Source organism: Helianthus annuus, chromosome 5 (assembly GCF_002127325.2).
Source record: "Helianthus annuus cultivar XRQ/B chromosome 5, HanXRQr2.0-SUNRISE, whole genome shotgun sequence".
Lineage (NCBI taxonomy): Eukaryota > Viridiplantae > Streptophyta > Magnoliopsida > Asterales > Asteraceae > Helianthus > Helianthus annuus.
Window position 1 is genome coordinate 148713045 of NC_035437.2, and position 9548 is coordinate 148722592.

The window sequence follows — 9548 nt, forward strand, 5'->3', positions numbered from 1 at the left end:
CTGAAAACAGTAAAATTGGTTAAAAAACAGAAACAGTTTTTTAAAAAAAAAAACAGAAAACTGTATTTTTTTTTAAAAACAGAAAACAATAATTTTTTAAAAAACAGAAACAGTTTTAAAAAACAGAAAACTGTAAATTTTTTTAAAAAACAGAAACAGTTTTTTTAAAAAAACAGAAAACTGTAATTTTTTTTTACAAAAAATAGAAAACAGTAATTTAAAAAAAAAAACAGAAACAGTTAAAAAAAACAGAAAACAATAATTAAAAAAAAACAGAAACAGTTAAAAAAAAAGAAAACAGTAACTTTTTTTAAAAAACAGAAACAGTTTAAAAAAACAGAAAATTGTTATTTTTTTACAAAAAACAATAATTTTTTTACATTTTTTTAAAACCGAAATCCACAAAGTGGAGCGAGCGAGACTACAATCATGCAACAAGCCACCGAAGAGTATTGCAAACTCTACCATAAGAGGAGTTTTCCACACGTGGCGTCATGGGAGGTTGCGAGACGTCACCCGAAGTGGGTCCCAGTTGATTTGGTCGACATGGGTGGGCCTACGGCTCCAAAAAAAGAGGAGGTCCGAAAAGATCAAAGACCTCCGATTCGGGGAACTACACGACTTCCGCATCGGATAACTTACCCCAAATGAATTTAAACGAGCATCCCCTTGACGAACCAGATCAACCCGTTGACGACCCCGTTGAAGAAGATACACCTACAAGGTCACGCCGCAAGAAAAGTGGTGAATCGTCAAGCAAAGGAAAGGAAGCGGTGGTGGAGTCGATCTTCAGAATCGAAGAGGCGAATTTGGCGCATACAGCGAGTCCAAACAAAGAAAAGAAAAACTTGTGTCCGTAAAACTTAAATGCGAGCACGCGTACATGGGACACTTGAAAACGGTAGAAAGACAAAATGATTTAAAAATCTAGTGTGAGTCGCACGCCCATCTCGACGAACCGTTTAAGTCGGTCGTAATTCAACAAAAGCGCGAGATTTGCGAAAGTTGGGGTTGGGAGATGCCACCCATTTAATTTAAGTTTTTTTTTCAATGTTTTGTTGTTTTTTTATTTTGCTATGTAGTTTAATTTTTTTAATGAAATTTATAATTTAGTGTTTATTTGTTAATTTCTAATTTAAAAAATAAAAAAAAGTTGTGAGTGATGGAATTCCATCACTAGTGATGACAACCACCACTACAAAAGGATTGTGAGTGATAGAATAGTGGTTGATGACATTACGGAACTTGATTGGATGTTTGTGAGTGATAGAATTCCATCACTTGTGACCACCCCCACTCCCCTTATGGACATGTTGGAGGGTGGGTTGGGTTGAGGAATTTACGAAAATAACCAAGAATAAAGTTGACTTACCAAAATAGCCAGCTCATGCGTCGTTTATAACAACCCTCCTGAAATTTTCCGACACCCTAATATATTTTAAATATCCCAATATGTCCTAAAATACCCCCCATATGTAAAAACGGACCCTGAAAACCTTAATTTTTATTAAACTTAATTAAAAACAAGAAAATAGGGGCTCTGGCGGGCCGCGACAGACTCCGCATGAGTCTACGCGGGCCGTGAGCGCCTGGACAAGCGGCCGCACCCTGACCGCCAAGTGTCCTCACGCGTGTCGACCCTACCTCGTGACCGGGGAAGGCTACGCCCTAGACCACCTATGTCGCGGGCCGCGAAGGCCCTGCCATCCTTCGTCGCGGGGCACGACGGAATGTATGATCAGCCCTATAAATTGGGCGATCGAGCTCAGTTTCGATTGTTCAGTTTTCTTTTCTCTATCTCAACATAATAGGCATAATTCTCGGGTATAATACCCCCTAATAAACAAAGTTCTGCTTCGTTGTAACTATTATAACCCCTGGATACGTATTAGATACGCTGCCAGATTGATCTAGGGTTCCGTAACGGCTGTCGTGGTTCTACCCGACGTAGTCGTTGGAATGCCGTCTCGGTGAGGGTATTACTAATGTTAAAATGGGTTATTATACTAACGCGTGTGCATTTGTGTAATTTATAGATTTTCACCAGGAAACCCTTACAAAAAATTTAAGACAACAATGTGAGTAATCTCCTTTTTGTAAATTGTTTTTACAAAACCTCACATGATTAATTATATATTAAGTAGTTATTGAGTATTTGTAAGGATACGATTATCGTCGGTATGTTGAGGTTTTGTATACAAAATTTGTTACTGCCTTGCGAGGAGTAACATGACCACAAGTCGGGTTGACAATACCGTGGGTGGTAATTGATATGACTTGGAAACAAATGTAATTGCGAGACCGTCCTCAATACTGTACAATGGTTTTTATTTAAACTTGATTAAACTGGGATTCACTCACCAGTATTTCCCACTGACAAAATGTTTTTAAACGCGTTTCAGGTAACAAAATGTGAAAGCCAAATAGAAGCCAGCTTGACAGCACTGAAGGCTTGGAAAAGTGGCAATAAAGTTACCTAAAATAAATAGATGTTTTTATTAAATAAAATAGGATATATTCCTATGAAAATGTGTGTATTTAAAACTTGGGTTTTATCCCATGTGTTTAATATTATGAAAATGTGGTATTTTACTCTGATAAAATATTTCCTAACTACGGTCCTGATGTAAATTCCGCTGCCAAAATGGATAAACACAAGATACCACCCAAACTGGCCACGGCCGCCCATTCCCAGGTTTGTTAGGGGACGGGGCTTGCGATAGAAGGGGGTATCAGAGCTAAGCCACTGATTCAGCCACAGAAGTTTTCTGCTGACACCAAAATTCAAAGTGTTAGGAAATAAATTACGGAAATACGTGCATAATTGTATTTTTTTTGTTTTGTGTTATTTGACTATTTGTTAGTTTACAGTATGAGCGACCAAGGACCATCCAACGCGTATCGTCAGTTGTCTGGTTCGCCTAGAAGCGAAGGCGCCTCTTTTTAGCCTGCCCTCTCAGGGTACTCTACTGATAATGAAGAAGGAATATTCGTGTTTAAGGCTCAGTCCGAGGAGCCATTCCTCAGAAAAAGAGAGGATTGTTTAGTAGGGGAGCACATGAGCGTAGGAAACGAATGAAAAAGTTGCAAGAACAACGAGTGTTAGCAGCAGCTAAAAGAGAAACCGATGCCCACACCCAAGACATGCTTAATAGGAGTTTAGACAACTTCCACATTCTAGCAACCACAGCAGCCGACCCTAACCTGGAACAACTGATAGCACCCCAACCATTACAACCCATGGAAGTAGAAAATAACCCTGAAAATCAAGTAGAAATGCATGATTTTAACCCGGAGGAGATACCTAGGGTACCAGCACCCAATCCCATAGACCCAGATTATGACTCGTGATGGGATGACAATAGGGACTATGTGCAACGCTACCCCATGCAAGAAGACATGCCCATGCCGAATCTAGGAGCTTACCCAGGTTTGGACCCTCTAGATCCTATTACGATAACGATGTAATTCATTAGGGAGATTTTAGAGAATCCTTACCCATACCAGGCACCCACACCCCCATACCAGGAACCCGCACCCCAGATTCCAAACCCAGTCCTAGAACCTGCACCCCCAATGAGTGCAGAAAATGTTCAAGAACTCAGAACATTTGGTGAGGAAATTTTAGAAAGCAGTGAGAGAATGAGATAGGTAGGAGAGCGTCTCGTCTGGAAGTACGACGAGCGCAATATGGATTTTTGGATGAATCCGTATCCTTGAAAGTGATGATGGAAGTGGTGGTAGTAATAATAATAATATAACATAATAATATATAATATGTGTGTATGAAAAAAAAAAACTACGGATGCCTACACTAGTAGTGTAATTTTAATTTCAGTTGTATTGTAATTTTAATTTCAGTACTGGTTTGTATTTGATGCATATATATATGTGTGTGTGTATATATATATATATATATATATATATATATATATATATATATAAAGAGTAAGTCGCAATGATCGATGTTTTTGATCAACATGCGTGCCGTGTGATTGGTTGTATTAAATATTATTTTGTGATATTAATATATGGTAAATGTTTAAAATTCAGATGGACAACGAAGTGAACCAGGAAAACCAGAATGATAACCACCCGAATAATGTGTTAGGCCCTAAAGTGCGAGACTGACGCATCAAATTAATCCAATGGGCTATGGTTACGAACTGGGCTTTACCGGGTTAGTTTATATTAGGTTTTGGACCTTTATAGGTCACTTGGGCCAAGCTTTAGGCCATGTGGGCCAAGCAGGCCCAAGGGGAGCCCATGTAGGGAAGTGGGCTTGCCTAGGTATATAAACAAGTTTACAACTTGTTTTAGGGTTGATCCTCCTAGTTACAAAATTTCCAGAGAAACAGAGAGTGGGAGGCGATTGGTAGTGGTGTAGGAACTTGTACCAGACGGTTTTGCTAGTTGATAGTAATAGAATCGTGTGCAAGTTTGAAAGTGATTCGGTATCGTGTTCTTCGTTGTTCATATTTCTTGTTGGTTTTCGTTTAATTTCTTGAATCTCACCAAGTTTGGATTCCGCACAAACTTGGTGATTGTTTGATATCATTGAAAGATCCGTTTTACGGGACTTACAAGTGGTATCAGAGCCTTTAGAACCTGTTTCTAGGCTCGGTGTGATATCAAATATTCAAGATTTCGAATTTTTGTTCTTCGTGATATTTATCGGTTTTTATTGAAAATTAATCATATTTTGCTTCTTGATCCGTTCAAAATTGTGTTAAAAGGGATTTTATCCAATCTTCAAAAGATTTGAAAAATTCTTTATTTTAGAAAACTCCCAAAATTTTCGAGATTCTAGTTGATAATCTTTGAAACATTTCTATCGAATATCTTGTTTGACTTTTAAAAACACGTGCAAAATTTGGAAGTCCAACAACCACCATCTCTCAAGCTTGGAAGGTTATCTTGATTCTCTAGTTTCGAGTGCATATCTGTTCAACAGTTTTGACTCGCAACCACATGTGCATCTTCATCATCTTCAATCAGTCATCACGTTCATATCAAGGCAACCACAAGTTATCACGTTCATATCAAGGCAACCAGTTATCACGTTCATCATCTGAGTCGCAATCAGTTTGACTCGCAATCAGTCTTTTCGAGTTATCACGTTCATAGCAAGTCGCAACCACTGATCATCTTCATCAAGTCGCAATCAAGGTTTCGGCTCTTCACGGTTTCGTTCCGACTCGCAATCTCCGACTCGCAATAACGACTCGCATCAACTCCATTACGAGTCGCAACCACCGTTCCGACTCGTCCGACTCGCAACCACGGTTCCGAGTCGCAACCATCTCTTATCACTCTCACTGTCTTCGTCTGAATTAATCATCTCGGTCGTCAATCACCGTCCTGCATCACTGTCATCATTACAACCTACACCATCTCCGGTCGTCAATCTCCGGCCTGCATCACTGTCATCGTCTGAATCTATCATCTCAGTCATCGTCGGTCATCGTTCACCACATTCCCATCCCCGTTCATCATCACCTCCGTCACCTCCATAACCACCTCCTCCGCCGTTCATCATCATCATCATCATCGGTCATCCTCTTCATCAACCCTCGCCGTCGAAAGATCCTCCTATTGGTCTCGAGTCCTTCATCTATTGGTCTCGCTACCAGACGTCTTCTTCAACGTCATCAACTGTCATCTCCGTCGCCGTTTGTGCGGTCTCACCGTCTCGAGTCGCAATCACGGTTTCGACTTCACAGTTTTCAAACTGGTCTTGACTCTTCACGGTTTAGAGGTCTCGAGTTCAATCATCTCTAGTCGAAACCACGGTCTCGAGTCCTCCTTCACCACCGGTTACCAACTCCGTTCATCATCTTCATCGTCGTATAATCACCGTAACCAGCAACATCATCATCATCATCTGCCCATACTCCGTACATCACCGTAACCACATCTTAACCGATTGTAACTGTTCATCACCGTAACCATATTTTAACCGGCGGCTGAGATTGATAATTAGGGTTTGCGGATTTTCTAAAACGAAGAAGATACAGTCGTTATATCTTATCTTTAGGTTTCTTTTATAATATATTAATATTAATCATTAGGTTTAATAATAATAATAACAATCAAATCATTAGATCAATCATTAGATAATTATTGTTTTAATATAAATAATAATAATATTTGTTTAATAATAATAGTTTATATTATAGTTTTTAATTAATTTAAATTTTACTTAAAAAAAAAGGTTAAAATAAAAAAAAAAAAAAGGTGAGTTTGTTTGTGACAAGTTTTGACAGGTTTTGCGGTGCGGTTCAGAAAGTCGGTTCATTCGCCTACAAGGGTTTGATTTAGCGAGTACACGGGTTCTCGTTGATTTGTGTTTTGAGGAGAAGATCAAAAGTGTCAACTACCCGCTGAAATTATGACATTCATCACTAAAGAAGACATACTTTCTGTCTTTTGCACTCCTGAGTGTCGAGAAAGGGTTGAGGCATTTAGAATACACAATGCTGAGCTAATCGAAGAATATAATGACATGAGAAGGAAAAATTTCACTTTAACAAAAAACGAAAAACTTTTCAAAGAGAAAATCGAAGCTCAGCGTAAGGACATCATTCAACTCAAGGATGATGTTAGTGTAGCCACAGCCCAACTTATTATGGTTAAAGAAAAACTATGTGAAGTGACTAAAGAACTGGAGGATGTCAGGGATAAATATCAAATAAATCAGTTGAACATTAAAAAATTTGATTCCTCTAGCAAATTAGTCAAAAACCTGTGTGATCAACAGCTAGCATACCATAAAAGGAAAGGGTTGGGATTGGGTTATAATCAGGCTCCTCCTCCGTATAATGACAATTATACTTACTTGCCTATGACTGAGGAGGAGATGATGAATGAAAGCAAAATGACTTATGGTCCCAAAAACAATAAGTCATCTGTTAATGTCAGACCTGTCGAAAAACAGGTGGTTCAACCAGTCTGTTTTGAGTCCAAAGGTACTTTTGATCCTAACGTTTCTTCATCATGTGCAGATGAAGTACCTGAAGTACCTGGAGTTATGTGGGGAGATATATTTGGGAATGAACCAGATTCAAATTCAGATTCTTCTAAAAACTCAATAAATGAAACAGCTTCTGAATCTGTTTTTGGACCAAACTTTTTTACGTCGTTATTTGGTTCTTTTTCAGTTGATAATAATTGTGATGTTTCCTGTTCAACAGCAACTGAAGCTGAACAAACAAATGAAAGTGAGAGTGAAGATCAACAATGTTCTGATTATTCTTCTGAAACTGTTTCTGTAAATGTCCCTGATGATGTATCCCGTGGGACCACTGAAACACACTCTCAAACGGACCAGGAGACTTCTTTCAAAAACAAAGCTGCCAGTGAACCATTCTCGAACACAAATGGTTCATGTACTGATAACTCGTCAAATGATTCTGCTAAAGTTTCTGGTATTTCTTCCGACAAACGAGAACTCTCCGATTCTGTTAAAGCTTATGACATGAAGGATGAAGAGAAGACAGACGTGAAAAAGGCTCCAAATGCGCAAGCTGAACAATCTGAACCTTCGGTTAGTGGTGAAAAGGTTCAGATTAAGCAACAAGAGCCGAAGCGAGCAGGTAAAGGACGCGGAAAGAAGAAGCCTAAACATCAAAGACAAGCAGGCTCTCCACAGTCCTCAACGGGCAGCAATAGTCCTCAAAAGGCCCGTGTTGTGAAAAATACCTTTGTTAAGCCAGTCAGTAATGGAAAATGTGATAAATATGCATTTGACTGTGCTAACAAAGCTTTCGGAAAGACTGGTGAGATTTCTGAACAAGACTTGCAGTCTAAGCAAAGCAAGAAGAATCAAAAGAAATCTCCACCACAGAAGGCCCCGGCAAACGACAAGTATAGGCATCCTAATTCATCTTCGTCTGCTGGAAATGTGCAACAAAAACAAGCACAGAAAGGACCGGTTCATCCTTCAGGGCCTGCAAGAGCTACACAAGCTGATCAGAATGCCTTCTACGTGAAGAGACAAACATGCTTCAATTGCGGCATTGCTGGTCACATTGCTCGGAACTGCAAAAATCGTCCCTACGTACCTTATTATATGCAAAATCAGAGGGTTACACCGAAGGGTAACTACCATTCCAAGCCGATGAAGGTATCATCACCTAAGGCAATGAAGAATGTGAATCCCAAGGTTAAACCTTCTGATGGGGATTGGAACGCTGCTAAAAACAAACGCAAGGTTGTTCAAGAACAAAAATCTGTTTTCAAAACTAACAAGCCTGAATCAGCTAAAGTTGCTCAACCGAAGGCAACAAACACGTTTGTTAAACCGAAGCAGATTTGGAAACCCAAATCTAAAGCAGCAACGTCTCCAATCCTTGAGACAAAAGGGAACTTATGTTTAAAGGAAGTGTCTTATTTTGATGCTTCAGGTAAACCCAGGACCACGATGGCCTGGGTACCCATGTCTTACTAATCTCCTTACTTTTCAGGAACAACCAAGGAGGAGCTGTTGACAATCTCTGGAATGTTGATAGCGGTTGTTCCAGAGATAAAACGGGTAACATTTCACTGTTGCAAAAAGTTCAAATTTTTTTTTACAGATGATGTGTTTCCTTTGGAGGAGATAAACGAAGTAAGAAATGATCAGCAAAAGGTACCGTTTAACTTCAGAACTTTGATTTGAATTTGATTAGTCTTCAATCTGATGACAGAACGGTTAAGCAAAAATATTTTTCTCTCTTTTTCTTAGTTTATAACTTTGTATATAATGTGTCCTTTCTCTAGTAAATGGTAAATTTGCGCAGAAATCCAAGATTTATGCACAAATTTAGGGGGAGAGAGAGACATATATAGAGTTTGCTGTATATATGTATTGTTTTAGGGGGAGAAAATGAGAAAAATACAAAAACATTAGAAAAATGAAAAAGTCAAAAAGAAAAATTGCATGATATGGGAAGTGAAATAAATGTTCGTGTTAAAGGGTTTGACTAACACATGTAAGGTGCCATAGCTGAAAGGACTAGGATCTACTGCGATATGTCGATAGGCTTGACGCTCAACGTGATAAAAGATACTAAGTGATATAAACATAACGATCTATGTACCATGTGGGTAACATACCAACGGCGTATGATCTTATGGTCTTAAATCTTGCGTTGATTGATAACCAACATCTGAGGTTTCGGGTCTTTATATTGTTGAATCATCCGGGGATATCTTGGTTGTTCTTTTGCTTAGAACTAAAATTGTACATGACCCCAGGAAAGAAAGTCACTTGGAATTAGCTCATTTCTATTTGAATGTTTGTATGTTTTCCCGATATACACAATTTTGATCTGATTCTGAAATCTTCTCTGAAAAAGTCGTGTACCTCCTCTGCTGCATCCAGATACATGCTGACCTGGAGGTGCTAGGCAACGACAGCTTCTGCTGCATCCAGATACATGCTGACCTAGCTGTACGTTGTCGCACTGTAGATCAATTAAACACCCGAAAGAGGCCCTCAAGTGCCCAAAAGAAACCCAAGAAACCTATATCAAATTGAGAAAAACTCATTTGATCTGTATATTATA